General features: G+C 42.7%; 1 long non-coding RNA gene across 1 annotated transcript; it reads right to left on the bottom strand.

Annotated features, from left to right (window-relative positions):
* Nucleotides 1–247: 247 nt before the first annotated feature.
* LOC101673886 lies at nucleotides 248–7,679 on the bottom strand. Its single transcript, XR_200258.3, has 4 exons — nucleotides 7,040–7,679; nucleotides 6,068–6,156; nucleotides 3,753–3,948; nucleotides 248–1,265 (listed from the first exon to the last, which is right to left on the bottom strand). It is a non-coding gene; the product is annotated as an uncharacterized LOC101673886 (long non-coding RNA).
* Between the last annotated feature and the right edge of the window lie 7,422 nt (nucleotides 7,680–15,101).

Below are 15,101 nucleotides of genomic sequence, written 5' to 3'. Positions count from 1 at the left end.
AGCTAAATAAGATATTAAAAATAATTACTTTTAGCACTTGTCCTAGGGGGCAAATGAGGTATGATTTTCATTTTAACATCTCCTGAGCTTGAAGTAGAGAAGCATGAAAAGAAAGAAATCAATAGGGGCGCCTGGGTGGCTCAGTGGGTTAAAGCCTCTGCCTTCAGCTCAGGTCATGATCCCAGGGTCCTGGGATCGAGCCCCACATCGGGCTCTCTGCTCTGCGGGGAGCCTGCTTCCTCCTCTCTCTCTGCCTGCCTCTCTACCTACTTGTGATCTCTGCCTGTCAAATAAATAAATAAAATCTTTAAAAAAAAAAGAAAGAAAGAAAGAAAGAAATCAATAACCCTAACGAAAATGAGGGTGGGAATGAACCAACAAACAAATGGTTTTAACACTTTTTTGGGAGTTGAAACTGACTGAGAATGGCGTGGTGAATGAGACAGGCTGAGAGCTGAGGTTTTACAGACGATGGAGCTACGGGGATGTAGAGCCGATGCTCGATAACGAATCCCAGAAAGTCTCTGGCCTCCGAGTCAATAGCAAGCAAATGGGAACCGGAGTTGAACTAGGGGATTCGCCCGAGGTCCGCAGTGAAGCCGCTGCCAGCACGGGCACATCGGGTCCTCTTCCCCGAACCAACACATGGGCAGACGGATGGCACGTAGAGCTTGTCTGCAAATAAACTGACCAACGTTTGGGGGAAGCAAAGATGACTGACCCTCCGTCACCCGTGGGCAAAGTACAGGAAGCGTTGCTGTGCCTGCAGGACAATAAGCTCATAGTGTGACACAGCAAAGCTGCAGCTCTAGGTGGAGGAGAAGGACATATGGAAGGAAAGGCAAGAGTGATAATACGCTGACATCTGTCTGGTCATTCATTCATTCACTCGACAAATGCGTGCTGAGAACAGCTGGGTGCAGGCCTGTTCTGGTCACACAGACAACATCTGACGTCTGATGGCACCAGACAAATCTCTCCATCTTCATGGAGCTTACAGGACTCCCTTAGTAAGTGAGGCTGCTAGAGACACTGCAACTGCTTTTGGGATATCCTATTACATTAATCATAATTACTTATATAATAATAATTTGGAATGTGGGAATAAGAAATAGAAGTTTAAGTATGTTGTTGTAATATAGAAAGATAAGTAACAGAAAAACTATGAATGATAACATACATGGCGATGAGTAGAGCTGAGTAAGTGCCCGGACTTTCAAGCTCTTGTATACGGGATTCATTAGATACTGTCTAAAGCGGACACCCTGAAACAGATAAAATCATGATATCTAGAATTAGGGAGGCCGTCACCAAAACTGAAAACAGAAACAGCTGAAAGAGTTTGCCTGTGGGGTGTGGCACGGAGGGAGAGAAGAGAAGGACCAGACGGTTATCTTTGTGTTCATCATGTCCTGCTCGCCTGGCTGCCGTGCGCACGTGTTATATGGGTTAGCTTGTATGTTTTGAATTAGGTGACCTCTAAGAACAGTTGTAAGCAAAGAATGAGACTCCTTTTTCATCTACCAACTGTCATGGGATTAAGCACAAAGTCATTAGAAATAGATTTCCTTTCTCTATCTTCTAGTAAGTGTTTACAAATAGATGCCATTTCATTGCGTTCTCTTGCCTGTAATAAATGGTGGGGTTCCAAGAATAAGTCTGCGAAGGTAAGTGCTGGAAATGAAGGCTAGCCTGGGAGCCGTCCGTCCGTTCGAACAAGATAATGCTTTCCCTTCCCCCTCGTTTACCTGTACTTAACCAACAGCATTTAGAAAAGTGGGGGTAACATTTACTTAGTACTTATTTTGTATAAAGCTCTTTGCATATGATAAATCACTTAACATACTCAACAGCCTGGTGGTATTGACATTAATTTTTACATCTGATAGTTGAGGGAATTGAAGATTAGACAAACAAAGAAGTTTGCTAATGGCAATTCAGGGGGTAGGTGGAGAGCTAGATATCCAACCCAGGTCTGCCGGGCTCCAGTAGCTATGCTCTTTCGTTCCTAACCTTTGGTTTCTCCAGTGTGCACCTTCTTAGAACGAGGCCAGATTTTGGTATAATTTCATTGTAGGTTATATTATAAGTCAATATTGTCTATGATTTAAATTTCTGTATGTGCCCAGTTTTTCTAGGTACCTATTGATAATAAAAGTACATATCTATTAGTTTCCTAAAATTTAGGCAAAAAAACCCCTTGTAACGTTTTATTTTCACCCTCACCCAATAATATCCTTCCTATTCCCTATGTTGTATTTAAAAATTTTTTTCAATGGTACTTTGTCCCTGAACAAGTCTTTTGGTCCACTTTATGACCAACTTCGCACACAGGATCTCTTGTATTGCTATTATCTGCTGAAATGACACAATGGTCCTCTCTTGAGTCTACTGTTATCAAAAAGAAATATACTCCAGGACCAAGTCAGATGCACATACATTTGGGGGAAATAGTAATAATAATAATAATAATATAAAATAAACTGGCTCCTGTTTTGTGTACATATAAGGTGTCAGATGCTTTTCATGAATCATCTCACTTAATCCTCTTTCCAGATCTGTGGGGCAGACGTTGTGATCAATATTCTACAAATGGAGACTGTAACCTATTGAGGTTAAACTTTATGTTCAGACTTGGCATAAACCAAGGAACTGATACAACTAAGACTTGAAGAGTAGGTGTAGGAGTATGCTTGTCATGCTTCTGAAGCTGCCTGACATAAATAATTTTACATGTTCTGTCATGCTACCCTTGGGGGCAAGATAGGCAGTTGAATAGTAGGGTTGGACACTGTGACCAGTCTGAAATGGATTTGCTTCTACCGATGCCACTGGAGGGAAGTGGGATACATTCTCTATCTTATTTGGTTCCATGTTGTTATTAATGGATTAGAGATGTTCTTGCCATGTTGTTGCTTTTCCTCTGATTATTATTATTATTTTTATTATTTTGCAGAATATACAAAACTGGAAAGAAGAGAGGGAAAGTGAGAATGAGAATCTTAAAAAATATATAACAGGTTACAGCAAGGATCTGATTTTCTGACAAGAGGAAATTAAATAAGGGTGAAATCACAATCATGCTTTTGTCTGAAAAGTTACCTATTTGAACACAGGGGAGGAAAGATGAAGCTTAGTAAAAACTCATGCAAAATTTGGCCATCTTATTCATCTCAAGCCTACATTACCATCCTCACAATGATAGTTCCCAAATACCTGTCTCCAGCCCAGCCCTCTACATGGCTCTAGTCCTGTGTGTCCGGTAGCTCTGTTGATTGCTCCTCTGGGTGTTATATGTCCAAAAGACTTCTGAAACTTACCATGTCCAAGACTGAACTCTCAAGCCATCCCCGCCAAGCCAGGTCCTCTTCCAATATACTGAAATCAGTGAATATGACCACCATCTGTTCTGCTAGTAAATTTAGGCACCATTGTTGATATATCTTTCTCCCTCATCCTCGCTTCTCCATCTTTAATTTCTCCCCACACCCCATCCATTTTAACTCCTAGAATCTCAGAATTTGTCACTCTTTCTTCTCTACCACTGCCTTATTTTCCATGGGACCATCATTTCTGACCTGTGGTCCATCTGGTCTCAATGTTTCTACTCTAGCCCTCTTCGACCCACTTAACATGCATGAGTGAGAGTTTCATCACACAAATTAGATTGAGTCATAGGTACATGTACAAGATTAAATTCCTCTAACGCCTTTGCATTTCTCTCCACTACAGATAGAAACCATCCCGTTTACCTTCTCGACCTCGTCTCCTCGGTCTTCCTCTGCTCTCTGTACTCCAGCGCTATGGGTTTTCTTTCAGTTCCTTGATCACAGTAGCCTGGATCTTCTGTGACCCTTCTGCCACGTCTTTCCACAGGTCCTTCCTTCTGTCGGACATATTCTTTCCTCCTCCTCATTTGGCCAATGCCTAGTCGTGCTTCAGGTCTCTCTGTTCAGGCGGCATTCCCACAACTCTTTAGGTTGAGATTCTCTTGCTACATATTCTTATAGCTGCATGCTCTGTTCCTGTCCTTTGGAGCTCTTATCTCTGTTTATAATTCATTCATTGGTTTGCATGACATATTTACTGACTGCAATGTGGCAGAATTCTGTGCTAAGTGCTGGGGATAGAATGATGACTAAAACAGCTAAGGATCTTCATTTGGTGATGGAGGAGGTATATAGTAATCAAACCAACACTGAAATATAAAGTATGTCCTTTGGTGAAAGTGCCACAGAGAAAAATACAGCAGACAAAGAAAATAGGAAGTACCTATGTGGGCACAGAAGTGTGTGCTATCTTAAATAATCAGGGGAAAACTGAGAAGGTAACATTTAAACTAGATGAGAGGATGAACCTTGCACATATCTGAAGGAAGACTGCTCCAGGTAGAGGGAAGAGGAAGGGCAAGAGCCCTACGATGGAAGGACGCTCCCCACGTGCAGAGAGCGACAGGAAGACCAGTATGTTAGGAGCAGATTAATAGGGGAGATGATGACAGAGAGAGGACTCGGCTGAGGCAGGACCTCAGAGGTCAATATAAGAACTTGGCTTTCAGTCTTAGTACGTGGGAAGTAGTTACCTAATGTAAGCCAAGGATGTGATCGGACATATGTTCTTAAAGGATTACATTGGCTACTGTGTGGGGAGTAAACTTCACGGGGGGATAAGGCTGAGGAAGGGTGGAAGCAGGGGTATCAGTTGGGAACTTTTCTCCACTGATTCACACAAGGTCAGGTGGTGGATTGGTCACGATGCTAACAGTAAAAGTAGCGGAAATGGTCAAATTCTGGATATTTTTGAAAGAAAGCCAACAGAATTTGTTGACAGATTGAATATGTGTTACATAAGAAAGAAAAATCATGAATTATATTAAGGTTTATAGCAGAGGTAACTAGAAGGATGGAGTCATGATTTGCGGAGATGCACAAATCTATGAGAGAAGCAGCTTTGAGAAAGGTCGTGAGTCCATCTAGACATATTGACTTTAAGATGCCTCTTACATATTCTGGTGGACTTAGAGAGTAAGTAGGTAGCTGCACCTATGAATCTAGAGCTTGGGAGAGAAGTCTGGGTAGGGTGACGTGGGACTGAGGAGGTTCATGGAGCACAACACTCTGGTTCTAAAGCCCAGAATAATCCCGGGCAAACTGGGCTGAGGTTTTATACTAGGTCTGGGGTATAGATATGAATGTGTGCATCTTTGGCTTATAGATGATTCTGCTTACATGAGAGATCTAAAATAGTTAAATTTGTAGAATCCCACATTGAAATGGTGGTTGCCAGGGGCTGGCAAGAGGGGACACGGGAGTTCTAACCACTAGGCTTAAAATTCCAGTTAAGCAAGAAGAGTAAGCTCCAGAGATCTGCTGTACAACGTTGCACCCATGATCAACAATACCGTATCACACACTTACGATTTTGTTCAGAGACGGATATCACTTTCAGTGCTCTTACCGCAATCACATACATACATACGTAATAAAAATTTAAAAAGAAGTTTAAAACCATCTTCCTCCTAACATCTTTCCAAGTTTCTACTTCAGCTAATTTTACCACCACCTACCCAGGAACTAAAGCTCCACATCTGGCATTCATCTGCCATTACTTCTACCTTACTTTCACTCTACACATTTAATTAGTTGGCTAATCTCAAACATCTCAAATACACTTCCTCTACTCCATTCCTACTGACATTTCTTCAGGTCAGGTTTCCACCATTGCTCACATGAACCAATATAGTAACTTTCTCACTAGAAATCCTGCCTCGACTTGCCACCCCATGTAAGCTTGTCTCCACGTTGCTGACAATGACCTTTCTAAAGTTTAAACCTAGTTGTTCACTTCCTGGACTAATACCTTTCGAAAAGTATCTTATTATCTTCCAGATAAAGTTAAAAGCTCTTCCAGCATATAAAATCCTTCATAATTTAGTGCCCTCTGACCCCAGCTCCCAGTCCTACTCCATTCCATACACTCTCATCCACCAGTAACAAACCATTAGCAGATACCCGGATTTGCCAGCCCCCTTCATACCTCCCTGGGCTTGCCATGTTGATACATTTACCGTTATGCTATGCTCGGTGGCGAAGTCCTGTTCCTCCATCTCGACTCAACTAAAAATCGCTCTCATTCATGAATGTTTTCTTGATGTGCCTGTTGGTAGAATGAGCCCTTTTAATCCATGCTTACTGCCCTCAGAGCAATTGTTACAGTGCAGTGCAATGACTAGTTTTCATGTCGATTCCCCCCTAGACTGAGAGCATCTGAGGGCGGGATCTGTTTCTCACTGTCTTTGTGTCTCAGGTACCCGACAGAGCATCTGACCCATTGCAGGTATTCAAAGAATGGTTGCAAAGTGAATTAAACTCATCTGGATTTTCTAATTTCTTCTCATCAGATTTCTTCAACAAAAGAGGGAGAGAATTATGGAAAGATTCATTTTTATCCTCACCCGGCCTGTGATATGAGGCTTTAGCAGACTGTAGAACGTGAAAGGTGAAGAGAGATGGTCTGTGGTGTGCGTTTGCAAACATCTGGAAGGCTCGAGGTTAACAGGATGTGGAGAGCTTAGTCTGCCTTTGTTTTTGCCTTGCTGTTTCAACAGGAAGTATGCGAGTTACCAAATGCCCGAGATGATACATTAGCAAATTACAGGGAAGGACAGAAGAGGCAGTGAAGCGTGGTTCAAAATCCTCATGTGCACTCGGCTTCTAGCTTGTTCTGCCAGGACCCTGCTTTCCTTATCAGACAGCTGGAGCGGACCGAGTCATGTGGAGATTACAGAACTCGCTCCACGGCCACTTCATGCAAGTCTTTATGCTTTCTTCCTTACGTCTGTGCAGCGAAAGAGAAGGGCTTACTCTTCCTGTCTTACTATTCACATCGGAATGAAGTCAAAATAATTTTCAGGCCGCAGCTGTTAATAATTACAGAGAAAGCATGTTATGGCTACACAGTCAAAGCAGTTTTTGTGTCTGAGATGATGACACGCAGTTAACAGCTGCTTTCCCTACTCTACCTGTTTTCATTTTCTTACCTTCAGTTGTATTTCTTCCTGTGACAGACACCACACCTATCCCCTGTCCTTTGCTTGTCAGCTGCAGACTCCACCAAGTCCAATTAAGACTCTGACCTTTGGTCTCTGGGCTGTTGACAAGTCTGTCATTAGCGGTCTCTTAGATTTGAACCCAAACAGTTGCTAGAGTTTATAGTCGAATCAGGAAAGCAGGCTCCCCGCCGAGCAGAGAGCCGGATGCGGGGCTCAATCTCAGGACCCTGAGACCAAGACCGGAGCCAAAGGCAGAGGCTTAACCCACTGAGCCACCCAGGCGCCCCTACAGTAGAATTTCAACACAGTCCCCAAATTCTTCATGAACAAGACTGGTCTTCCTCTCCAGACTTAATTCTTCTGCTCCGATTTTGTATCCTGTAACTGAAGTGTTTGCAGCTTCTCCAAGCAACCTATGGGCAGGTGTACACAGAGTTTTAATTGTGTTTCAGCAGTTTGGGCCTTTGTTTACGTTCACGAGTTCCTTCTGTGGTGTCTCTTCCTTTTACCTCCCTGGCTAGTTCCTTTTTGTCCCTCACAGTTTAGTTAACGTGTCTTCTCTTCCGGAAAGTGTTTCAGATTTCCCAGTTGGCGCAGATGGCCCTCTGCCTTGCTCCCAGAGCACATCGTGCATAGTTTCATCTTCCAACTTACGGCATTTCCTCAAGCGTATGTGTTTCACTCCAGCCTCTCTGTTAACTCACAGCTGCCGGCAAGAATGCGCCTCGTTCTCCTTATCTTTGTGTCCCGTTCTGTCACGTGCTCAGTACGTATTGTTTGAACCAAACTGAATAGAATGATGCCAAACATGGGGTTTTACCTTGTATTTCTCAAGATATTTTCTGAGTATGATTCTATTCCCATCACCATGTCACAAATAGAGAAACATGGGCTATCCGATCAAGGAGAGAACCTCAAAATTCAAGCTTCTGGGAAGAGTCATCTACGCACATTTTCCTCATGCCTCACTCGCCTTTCACAGCTAAGTTCTCTTCAATCCACCACGCCACCCTAGCTGTCCTGGCTTCGATCTCAGCAGTGGCCATATTCCAAAATCCGACGTATGCCTCCAGGCCACCCCTTACTTGTATTTCCTAAGTGATCACTCTCCCTACTTGAAATTCTCTTTCCTTCCATTTTATGATGCGGCGTCGCGTAATACACACTCTGGTGTTCTTTCTACTCTACCCGGCCCGTCCTCTCCTGTCCCTTTGCTGGTGCCACCTCCTCCACTTAGCACTGGGAGTTCAAAAATCAGTCTCGGACTCTTGTTTCTTTCTCACCCTGCATTCTTTTCCTGTGATGTCTCATCCATCCCACAACCTATAAAAAACACTATGTATACACCAGCAACTCCAAGATAGGTTTCTGCAACTCAGATCTCCCTCCTGAGCTAGGAAGTCATCCACATGTTTATCTGCCGTTCCCTCTCGGTTGCCTCTCATGCATCTTGATTTAAACATTTCCGAATCCAAACTCATTTTCTTACTCCTCAACCTACTCTTCATCTAGTCTTTTCAGTCTCCCATCCCCCACCTTCCCAAGTGTCCGTGGCAGGAATGCTGGTATTATCCTTGACTCTTGTTTTTTGGTAAGCCTCTGTCCATGCCCCTCGTAGATGAATCTTGAATCTGCCCTTGTCCTGGCTCAACTGCCACTATCTCTTGGCTGAACTCCAGCGATAGCCTCCCAACTCCCCACGCACCTGCTCCTGCCATCCTCCTGTTTTGCTCATTTCCTTCAGTCCTTTCTATTTATAGATCAGCAGAGTATTCTTTTAGAGATGAAGTTTTAATCATGTTATATTCCTCCCTTTCTCTTTAAAGTGTTCTCCATTTCTCTTAGGATAAAACAGAAAATCCTAGCGTGGCTTGTAAAGGCCCCGTATAATCAGCTCTCACTTTTCCACTTCTCCAGACCTTCCCATTTGGGCCCTAAACACAATAACTGTAGCCTTATTCGTTTGCTCTTTTTTCATTTTTCTTTGAAAAACTCTTCCCCTCTAAAATGTAAATTCTATGAGACCAGTGTCCAAGTCTGTTCTGTTGATCCCTGGATCATAGAAACCTAGGATAATACCTGATGTGCAAAGATAGTCAATAAATATTTGTTGAATAAATGAATCAATCAGTTAATTAATAACAACTTCTTTTGGTACATAAAAGTAGGTCATCCTTGGGGCACCTGGGTGGCTCAGTGCCTTAAAGCCTCTGCTTTCGGCTCAGGTTACTATCTCAGGGTCCTGGGATTGAGTCCCGCATTGGGCTCTCTGCTCAGCAAGGAACCTGGTTCCCCTTCTCTCTCTGCCTGCTGCTCTGCCTACTTGTGATCTCTGTCTGTCAAATAAATTTTAAAAATCTTAAAAAAAAAAAAATAGGTCATCCTTCATGGCTTCTCCTCGGGGCAATTCTCCCAAGTCAAGCATTCTTAAGAATCTTTATTTTAAGAATTAGACTCAGCCGTCCATGTTATTCATTTTCTTTCCATCATTTGTTTATTAGTACATAAAAGTCAACTATATGCCAAACACAAAACTAATAGAAATAAAAATACAGCAAGGTACAGTGAGCAAAAAAAGACCCCAAAGTGTATATGGAACTGTTCTTTAATATTTTAAAACAAATATTTACTAGTTTGAGAACTAGCGTGCTGGGATGCCTTTCCGAGATTTGAAAGATGATGACTGCTAGGAAGTATGGTTTTTTTCTCTTTCTGCTGCATAGTCAGGACTATGGTGCTTTTTCAGTCTGCATATGCCCTGTGGCATTGTGGTGTGCTAAACGCTAGTCTGTTTTTACTGTGATGATTCTAAGAAACTAATACAACCCTTTTAGGAAAGCATTGTCATTTTGATTATTTTCTTCGGCTTGGCTGTCTTGGCTCTCTCACAGATTTTTTGGTATGCTTTAACCCCAGTCTAATATTGTCAGGAGTCTGACCTGTATTTTGGGGAAGTCAATTGTTTCCTCATGCCAGAAGCAGCGTAAGTTTACAGCACTCAGTGCAAGAAACAGTAAAAGCTAGCCAATGTTAGCAGTCGACTGAGTTGCATATCGGTCATTACTCAGCTAACAGCACTGCACCTTCTTCATCAGATAAATCCTAAGCAGGAAATGGCAGGAATGTGTCACGTGACCGTGACTCAGCATTTTCCACAAGCGCTCTCTCACTCACCGTGGCACTATTGAAAGTTCAGCAAATAGCCAGGCTAGTCATGGTAGGTAGGAGACTATCAAGGCATATGCATTTAACTAAAAACAATTTTATGTCAAAAATGTTAGCACTGCCAGGAATTCACAAGATTCGGTTATTATTTGTACACTTGTTTTTTTTCTTCCCAGAGATAGATACCAGTACCCTGGTGCTAATTTAGTACTGAGGAGTTAGCAAATGGCAGACTTGAAAAATATCTAGGGTCACATGTTTAGCGATAATTTTATTTATTTTAGTTACTAAATCTCTTGCACACAGGAAATCAGCACAGTTTGCTTCTGAAGATATGAAAACTTGTGATTTTAGCACAGCATTAATGCTTTATTATACTGAGAATATTTACTGAGAAGAAGTTGGCTCTCCTGGGCTTCCATAAACATTTGTGGGTTTTTGTAGGTTGAACAAAATATGTAGCATTAAAGGACTGCAAATTCCTAGACTAAAATCTGAGGCAAAGTTCAAATTGCTTTTGCTCTTTTGTTCTTGGCAGACTGTTTTTTCAGTCAACCACAGTGCTGATCCTGCCCAGAACTCTCCTTTAAATGCTGTTTTATTAAAATCTTTCTTTAAATCTGCTTCAAACTGTTAGAAGGTTTTCTGGGAGGAAAATTAAGAGACCGTAACATGGTAACTTTTTAAAAACAATTTCTATGGGGGCCTGAGTGGCTTTAAGCATCTGCCTCCAGCTCAGGTCCTGATCCTGTGGTCCTGGGATCGGGGTCCCTGCTCAGTGAGGAACCTGCTTCTCCTTCTCCCTCTGCTTGTCCTCCCCCAACTTGTGCTCTCTCTCTCTCAAACAAAAAAATTTTTTTCAATTTAAAAACATTTTCTAGAATCACCAAGTAGTATTAATGAATCCAGAAAGAGCCATGATAACTGAAATATTCAGTGACTGAGGTAGTTTCTTTCATTATGATGTCCTCTAGATCAACTTGTGTTGTAGCTCTCTGCGTTTAAGCCCCCGTCACAGAAAACTGGTAGAATAAACATTTGCCTTTCCTCTGGTGCATGGGTGGTTCCAGGTGACACAGTGGCCTTTATTTTGTGGCAGAACTCCTGGAATCAGTCCTAACTAACAAACACCTCCGGCTCGGCTGCGTGGGTGTGTGCAGGCCTCAGATGACACACATCCCCGGGCTGCACTCGCTGGTGGCTCAGGCTGATGTTAGAACTCCAGGTGCACTAACCCACGCTTCGTGGAAGGAGAAATCATGATCCTGGTTGTTTGTTTTTTCCACATTTCCCAGGGACTGTTCTGGCAACGTCTCCTCCGCTGGGGAAAGCGCTGTTTGTAGGGTTGGCCCCGGGAACCATGGCCACGAATCTTCTTCCCTTTCTTCCTTCTGGGGCGCTCATGCCAAAAAGGTGCAAGATAAAAGACACTTGCAGCATTTAGTGTGGGTTTTTTTTTTTTTCACTTTGGGCAAGGAGTGGCTGACCAGAGATGGGAGGCTGGGAGAGATCAAGAGGAGGCCTCCCAAGAGATCAAGAGAAGAAATGGTACGGGGACAGAACACGGCGCCAGAGAGGGAACCATTGGCAAGCTTTACCTGATACTCTGGGTCTCCTTGAGAAGACCTGCTCTGTGAGGATCCGGGCGCCAGAAATGAGGGAGAGGGCTGAGGAGAGAGGGCAAGGACCAGCTGGAGCTCAAAGGCTGAGTGTTGAGGAGGAAGGAGAGTTAAAAGACAGCCAGCAAGGACATTAGTGGCCTTGCAGTGGTTAGCAGGACACTAGGACTTAGTAAAAATGGGTCAGAAGCAAAAGGGGACCCATATTCCACACGTCAGAAAAAGATCAGAAAATGACCAGAACAGAGTATGTACAAAAGTAAATATTTAGAATGAAGAGGGAAATCCTAACAAATTACAATCATTTATGTTTGCTCTTACCCAAAAGCATGTGACTGAGGGAACGATTGCCAGGGCTCCTGTTACGGCTCAGGAAGAAGGGCTTAAGGCTTCCAGCAGCATCAGCCTCGTGGCAAATCCGACTCTGGCCACGAGGATATAAACGCCACTGACGTGAACGCAGCTAAAGTCAGTGTCTGGAAGGCGGTACGTGGAGGAAGATGGATGCATTTACAATTCCAGCTTCAAAATGGTCAGTGTAAACTCAGAACGGCTCTAACTCCTGATTTTTTATACAATTCAAGTGAGACCATGCATATGAAGGTGTTCTAAAAACTTGTAAAGTTCTTACTAATGTTAGATATTTATTTTCTTACATTCTGAAAAAGCCATTACATCTCAACCATTCACCAAATTTATCTAGGACTTCAATGAGCCTATTTTTCCCCTAGGCAAGCTCCTTAGAATTTTGTTTTATAACTACTGTGAAGCACTGTGTCTCATTTTTCCTAAAACATTGTTCTCTCAGCTTCGATGATTCATATTGGAGAGAATAAAACTGTTTCAGTCCCCATTTAAAAATGATTTCACTTTCATCATCTCTCCAGACTAACGTTCTAATCTTTGCTTTCATCTTCTCTTCTAAGCCCTCAGTTCCTTTGATAACTTACTGTTCTCATCCTTGTGCTCTCTCGAGACTAATCCTTGTGATTTTTCAAGGTGCCTGGCCGGAACTGAAACAATGAATGGAAAAAGTATTATAAATCATTTGCGTTGTGTGTCTGTGCTTCTGCCTGTTTTCCAGTTCTGCCTAGCATTTGGTTAATTTTGGGCAATAAGTGGTAGATTTGTTTTCCATTTGCTATCTTCCTTAGAGGAATTTCAACAGTAGTTAGTTGGGATCATAGAGGAAATTTGAATAGGATAATCCAGGATGCAGAGGAAGTTTGGAAGAGCGAGCAAAGTTCTAGGGAGAATTAATGAATAAAGCATATGGAGGGGCGCCTGGGTGGCTCAGTGGGTTAATGCCTCTGCCTTCAGCTCAGGTCATGATCTCAGGGTCCTGAGATCGAGCCCCACATCGGGCTCTCTGCTCAGCAGGGAGCCTGCTTCCCTCTCTCTCTCTCTCTCTGCCTGCCTCTCTGCTTCCTTGTGATTTGTCTGTCAAATGAATAAAATCTTAAAAAAAAAAGCATATGGAAACTACGAACTAGGACTCCAATGAGAAAGAAGCATTTGAGAGACCACCGGAGGGCAAGCCTGCTCACAGAACAGGGAGAACCGGTAACTGGCAAGATAAGGGGTTATGATCCTGGAGGACAAGCAGGAAGTTAAGTCACCAGGTTGATATAATGGAGGCGAAGCTGTACCCTGTAATTGGGTCAAAGGTTTTTCATGATGAGTGGCCAGTGTGGGATGGGGTAGGAGACCAGGATGATCAAATAGAATTTGTGGGATAGAGATTAGAGATGTTCCCACTCTGTCTTGATACTACAATCATCTTGACACTTTTTTTTTTTTTTTTAATTTTATTTGTTTGAGGGAGAGCGAGAGCATGACCTGGGGAGAGGGAGGAGAGAGAATCTGAAGCAGAATCCATGCCAGGCTCAATCACGAGATCATGACCTGAGCTAAAACCAAGAGTCATCTGCTTAAGGGACTTAGCCACCCAAGTGCCCCCACCTTTAATTTTTTTTTTAAGACTTTATTTATTTATTTATTTATTTACTTGACAGAGAGACACAGCGAGAGAGGAAACACAAGCAGGGGGAGTGGGAGAGGGAGAAGCAGGCTCCCTGCGGAGCACGGAGTCTGATGGGCTTGATCCTAGGATCCTGGAATCATGACCTGAGCCAAAGGCAGATGCTTAACGACTGAGCCAGCCCCAAACATGTCAATGTTCTTAAAGACATGTCAATGTCCTGGGGCCATAAACCAACTGAATTAGAATCTGGAAGTGGACCTAGGCTTCAGCAGATTTGGAAGAATTATCAGGTGATTCCAGCTTGCGATTAGAACAGAGAACTAGGGTTGGGGCCCTGGTTCCCAACTGGAGAAATTTTTATGACCCTGGTGGTGCAGTGGGCCTTACTCCTGACCATTACATTAGAGCATTCGGGAGTGAGATCTAGGTATCCCTGTTTTTAAAATTCCCTAGGTGATTCCCATGAGCCACCAAATTTAGGGACTGTTGGATTAGAGGGGCTGTAGCCTGTGATCTACTGTGCATTACAGATACAGTGAAATTATGTTGTGTGATAGACCTTGTATATTAAAATCATACTTGCGGCCTTGAAGTTTAAGGCACAGAAAATAATTCAGATACTGTGGTTTGTCTTTGTTCTGATGCCTCAGTACACCCTTCTAATTTAATGGAATTAGAATAACAAAATCTTGAAAACTACAAGAGACCTCAGGAAAAATGCAACTCAGACTCCTTCTCTTCTACATGAGAAATAAGAGGCCCAGAAAGGATGGTGAAATCGTCTGTGATCACTTGGGAAATTCATGACAGAGTGGGATCCTCTGACTTAAATACTTTTCAGTCTTCTTCCACAACGTTGGCTACATTAAAAGACTTAGTTCTGAAATGTTAAATGCTAAAAGGAATAGGATTTAATTTACAAAATCTAGACAATGAACAGAGTTAATGTGATGTGACCCATCCACAAAACTCAAGGATCACTAGAAGTAAAAACTACTCTTGAGGCATAAAATAATTTTATTTTAAAACAAGAAAATCAAAAAATAAAATAAAACAAGTAAATTAGGTTTAAAAAACCTAATCCCCAACATGCTATTTGTGAAGTTGCTGGCCACGAGAATCCTTTAAGCCATAGGGACAGTCATTGTACAGCCACTCTGTTTTTTTAGGGAGGCTAGAATTTTGGGGGACTTTAGACCTGGAAACCCAAATACTTGGATTTCCTAAGGTCATCGGATAAACTGTAAAAGAAAGTTTTGCAATCAGTACCTAGACCCTCAAT

The sequence above is a fragment of the Mustela putorius genome, unplaced genomic scaffold, assembly GCF_011764305.1.
Source record: "Mustela putorius furo isolate JIRA1106 unplaced genomic scaffold, ASM1176430v1.1 tig00000992_pilon_pilon_pilon, whole genome shotgun sequence".
In the NCBI taxonomy this organism is placed as follows: Eukaryota; Metazoa; Chordata; class Mammalia; order Carnivora; family Mustelidae; genus Mustela; species Mustela putorius.
The sequence above is the reverse complement of the archived record's forward strand: the minus strand, read 5'-3'. Positions and strand labels throughout refer to the sequence as shown.